Below are 6,000 nucleotides of genomic sequence, written 5' to 3'. Positions count from 1 at the left end.
TACAAAGAAATGATAAAATTCCACACAAGTAATCCAGAAATCCCTTCTCAATGATTTGACATCTCTAACCTGTATATTGAAGAGAGATAAATAGATTTTCCTAAAGATTAGCATTGTGTAATTAAAAGAGTGTACTTCTCTGTGTGAAAGACAATTGATTTTCATACATTTGATGCCAGAATCCTGTTTTTGGTCTTAAGAGCATCTTTGATTTTTCTCTGGTTTAACACATAATAACCACAGGAAGTTGCGACACATAAAAGCACAACCCTGCAGACCTTCAAGTTCACCTTGTAAGCCGGGGGAGGGTATGGGGGGGTCGGCTGAGATGGTCCTGAAAAGGTGGGAAGAGAGGGAACAGCGAGTGCAAGAATTAAGTGATCTTGGTACACGATGAAAAGGAATGCTAATGTTAAGTACATTGATCAGCTGCTCTGCTACAGTGAACCCACCCTTTGCCCCCCCATGATATCAATACATTGAAAACATCATTTGTATCAGCAGTTGTTTCTTTAATTAAGATCTGGCCCAAATCTTTGGTATTGATCTGTGCCATTACCTTATCGACATTGTCTCGCCAAGCTGACTCAGTGGCTTTCCCTCTTTTGAAATGACCTGGCTTAGGGGTACAAAGTGCACTGCTGTATTATGTCATATAAGCAGAGCCATGTCTTTGTCTGCTGTCTGAATGAGGTATTTAAGGTAAGTGGTACAGACTAGTATTGACATCCGTTCGCGTCACTTAACAAAATTAAACATGTGGGAAAATAGTCTGGAGAAGTGGAACTCTTCATGCACTTGAATCCGAGCAGATGTGATTTTACTCTGAGTGCTTAGTAGCCTTGTTTTGAGAGGCAAATCTACTCCTAAATGATACAAACAACACAAATATTCTTAAATAGTGCCAAAAATGTAAGATATGCATGGACAGGAAGTGATTTATTCATTAAATAATAAAAGGTGAATTGCAGGATTTCCAGTGACTCATCCTAAGTCCTCCGCAGAAAGCTTTTCCTGTGAGTCCAACAGTAGTTCCCTCTGAAATAGTCTCCATTCTTCAATACAGTATATGGTATTTACTTCATCATCATTAAGAATCTATCCCACAGTCATTACTGTGATTGATACCGCCATTGAAACCATTAAGGCATATTTTCAGCACGGAATATCCCTTGACTTGGATCTCTCTCCTGTCTAATTGAACAATGACACATTTTCTTGGGCTCTCTTATCTGGGTTTTGGGAAGCTCATCCCTACATCAGCCAAGTCTTGCCTCTCTCCAGCCCCCACAACTTCACCCTCCCTACTTTTCTGCCCCGCTCCGAGGCATTCTGCACAGTCTCCTGGTGTCTCCTCCCCAATCCAACCCCTCGCATGGTGTGCACGGTATAGGAGAGGCTCCTGAATCCACAATGCCTCGCTGTGCCTCAGGTGAGGTTTCTGAAGAGCCTACCGACACAGCCTCTGCCTTGCAGGCAGCCGTCAGCACTCAACCAGCCCGCGTCCTGCTGAATACCGCCAGTCAATCCCACTTGTCTCACCCCATGAAGCAGTTCAGCATCCACCCACCTGATAAAATACACAACTCCCCTCCCTCTCCAAGCCCCTGAAGTGTTAAATTTGTTTCCCCCAACTCAACCCCCACCTACCCCTGCAGCAGCATCCTACATTACACTCCTGACTCCCCCACCAAAAAACATTAAATATATATTTTTTTTATTTGAGAATCGGTAGAGGCTTGGCATCTCCATGGGCATTTTGAACAACGCCTGCTTTGCTCCGATTGCAACCACCACAAACAAATCCAATAGCCACCGCTAATCTGATCATCTCATCCCCAGCACTTTTCATGCTGGGTTCCTCCCTCAGAACCCCTTGTATTAGTTCCAGTCTGGAAGTGTGTGATAAGACACTGGAAATTTAGTCATCATCTTCCGCACAAAGGAGCTCAGAGGAGGGATTATGATATTCCTATAACCTTACATTGGATATGGACAGGGGCAGCTCCTAGTGCGGATACAATCCTGTACATAGCTGTCTGTCCAGCCCTTTTTCTCCCAGCCCCATCCACCGTCTCTTTCCTTTTAAAAGGTTGACTTTACAAGATTAGTGCACGCTAGCCGTCATCATGTTAGCAGAGATAGCAAGGCGAAAACATAGTGTTTACTGTTGTTGAATAAATTTTGCCACTCTGATAAGAGGCATGATAAATATAAACTATTAATTCTATTTTTCTTGTGTATTGATTTATAAAAAGAAGTCTAAGAATGTGTGAGTGAAAGTGGATGAGTTAGATATGTTTATTCTGAAGAGAGGCTTAAAAGGCTTTGTGATTGGCTTCCAAAGATAGAGAAACACTTGAGAATGAAATATGGAAAATCTTTGTACTGGTAGATTTTTAGCAGATTATTCCAAATGCTTGCTACATGCAAAATGATGGATGAGATAAAAATCACTCTCACTCCCAGCAGACCTAATTTTGCTCAGGTTGGCACATTTCGATATCTCTACCGCAAAGATGAGTACTCAGATGACTTTTTGCCATTTGTGGCTGCCAAACAAATCAAAACACCATGTTCACATTTTGCAAGCATGTGTCTCATTAAGTTTGGCAGTTGCATGTGACTTGCTCTGTAATTATTGTGGATGTCATTCAGACTAGTTTTTGGCTGGTCCGTAATATCTCATTTCTGTGGAAACTGTGTGCTGCATTTGCTGCATTCGAATATATTAAAACATCTCAATATCCTTTGGTTGAACTCGCAGGAGCTGCATCAATTACTCCCCATTTTACTTGGGAACTCACAAACTATTGGCACATGCACTCTCATTTATCCCACTATTCAGACACAGTGAAATCAAGGACCTGGATAAAACACGTCAGCTAAAAATAAAAAAAAAACTGGAAAACTGGCTGGTGAAATGAAGTTAGTTTAGAGTAGTAATGGAATAGTTTTTTCAGCCCAATTTAATACTCTCGAGCCCAGTGTTTTGTCTCTAAATGCACATTTGCATTATTTTCTAAAGAGAAAAAAAAAACCATATGTTGTTTCAAATATATGGGCTTTGGACAAACTCCCCTATGACCATTTTATACTCAGCTGTGAGATGAGAGATCATTAGTCAGAAAACGTACGGCCTTTATAGGCAAACATTTCCGAGCAATGACAAATCTTAAATAAAAGGCAGTCCTGAATCAAACAATGTGACGCATGATAGATATTCAAATACCTCTTGCTCAGGTTGTGTGGTGAGATGGACACACTAAATGGTGTCAGAAGCAGGTAATTATGTAGCAGCCCCTCTGTTGAGAACCTCATCACTGTCACTCAGTTCACAGGTCGCTATCTTTTCCTCAGAAACTGCGAAGCTGCATCTAATCATAAAAAAAAAAATCCCAAGATGTATCTCAGTCCATTAGCAGAGTCACACTTGCTGTATAACATCAGTCAAACATTATAATAGTCTGAACAGCACTGTGTTGTGTATACAGTGAGCTCATTGTTCTGTCACATTACAGTGGTAATATTGATTGTGATGCCTTTGAAATGTTTTGGCTGTTAATTTTAGCAGTGCCTTCTTTTGTCTCCCCACCTCTATATTCCTCTCTCTCTGTTCCTCTTTGCAGCGGAGTAAGTTCACTTTTTTTTTTCTTTTTTACCTCCTGTGATACAGACTCATTCAAAGTCAGATTAAATTAGGGCAGGTCTGTCTCGTTGAGATCCAGAGTGACAGAGATGTCCCAAGCTACAGGAAGCAGCAGTTACAGTTCCAACACCACCATCACCACCAACCCCCAGCCAACCCAGCCCCCGCACTTCCCACATCTCCCATCAATATTTCATTAGGTAACCTTAGAAGCAAAGTATAAGTGAACACGTACGAACATGCTGGATGTGCACGCACACACACAAGCAGTAATTCTCACATGCACACACAAAAACACACGCACAAAGACTATTCTTTTTCCCCTGTTACAGCCGCACAGGTTTGCTGAGTTTCCGTCTAGCCAGACGTGCAAGGAAAGCTAAGCCCCCCACCCTCCTCCTTCCCCTGCTACTCCTCTTCCACCTCCTCCTCATGGAAGATTTAGCTCCCATTCATTTATCCTCATTCAGGATGACAAAAATCAATCATTTCATTCTCTCTGGATGGCTACCCATTAAGAATGGGGACAGCAACTGAAATGAAATACACATTTCCCTCAGCTGATCCCCTGCTATGATAGATTTGTGCAGCTACAAATGGGTGGAGGTAAGGTTTCTAAAGTCAAAATGGAAGTGTTTGTACTATATGTCTTCTAATCACCCTCATTGCACAGACACCAGGTTGTTGATAATGTTCTTATCTCAAAGTGAATGCATAGCGAGTTGTCGGCTGTAGTAAGCCAAGCGTGTCATATAGAATCCGGCTATGAGTCACTTTTTCAAACAGCATTTAACGCCTTGTCAAAGCATCCTGAGCGTTCGGAAGAAAACACATGTGTTTAATATACTTAGATTTATTTCTAAAGGAATGTTGCTTTTTTACAATAATGACATGCAGCAAAGATGGAATCGAGCAGGGAGGATAAATAACAGAAGTTGGAAGCTTAATCTAATTTGAGTTCCAGATTTGGAAAGTAGATTCTTTCTGCCTCAACTGACTACACCACCAACTTTACCACAAATGTTTGCTTTTGTCAGTCTAGTGAATCTGAATCTATTATTACTGTTTCACTATTGCAATGCAATTAAAATGTGTTGACACATTATTTCATGTATTAAAATTAAACAGTTTCTATAATGCAGTTATATTTGCATGTTTTGCTGTAGCATCTCACAGTGATAAATGTCTCAAAGCAAGGTATCAATAAACAAACTAATAACCAGCATGCTGCTGAGGTTTGCACATCAGAATATGTACACTGTCATCCCTAACTAGAGGGAAAAGACTTAGGACGGTTTGCCACAGCTTTTCCAGTCATTTGATCCTAATTTGTGTCATGTTAGTGTGACTGTTTTGGTTATCTGAAGTGTATTCTTCTGGGGATTTCCTGCTAAGGCTTATTCACCACATCAAAATTCCACTAAGGTGAAAATATTATTTCAATTCAAATGAAAATGAGTCCTATCCATTTGACAAAGCTTTGAAAAACATGCATCATGTATCAGCATTCAACACTTCTTACAGCTTTAAAGTGAAACGGGTTTGAAATATATTCCTGCAAAGAATGTATAAATGTATTGTAGTTGTCAGTCAACTACATGAGATATTTATTCTTAAGTTATGCCACTCTTTTTCGTATCATTTTTCTGACTTTATGTATTTATGTAATGCTGATCTTCTGGAGCATTGATGTATAAATTGTCAAAAGCCTTGATTAAATAAAAATACCAGATGTTGAAACATTGCGCATGAGAACAATGCTTCTATGTTATTTACATCTATGATCCATTAAAAACGTGAGCACACTCTCATGTGCTATATGCTCTAAGCTGTATACACACAATCACCAGGCCTATGCTATATTCTCTCTGTTTGACAAACAGTTTTATTTATTGCCAAACACATGCACATTCTTTACAACTGCATTTTCCATTTCTGCTTTGTTTTCTTTAACGTTCAATCCTCGCACTGAAAAAGGGCACTAAATTCCACTATGTGTAATGAAATGTGTTCTAAAGCCACAACCTGTACGAGAAGACTAAATGACAAAAGGGAGCAGAAAATTGGCTTGGACTCACACCTGCTTGGAATGATTAAGCTGCAGTGATTCTTTTTTTCTTCTTCCAACAAATGACTGCAGTAGTCGACAAAAGGTGTTGATTCAGAGGGCAAATTAAGCCTTGAACAGGCAAGATAATGTGCCTGTGATCAATTAACACAGACACAAGGTGTACCGGTTTCACTTTGAAACTTTCAGGGCCGGCCAACGGGCCCCTTTGTGCCTTTCAGCTGAGCAGCACTAATCATTTCCGAGGCTTGCTTTTAAAGGCAACCCTGGATTCAGAGTATGG

This window comes from Channa argus, chromosome 7 (assembly GCF_033026475.1).
Source record: "Channa argus isolate prfri chromosome 7, Channa argus male v1.0, whole genome shotgun sequence".
In the NCBI taxonomy this organism is placed as follows: Eukaryota; Metazoa; Chordata; class Actinopteri; order Anabantiformes; family Channidae; genus Channa; species Channa argus.
The sequence above is the reverse complement of the archived record's forward strand: the minus strand, read 5'-3'. Positions refer to the sequence as shown.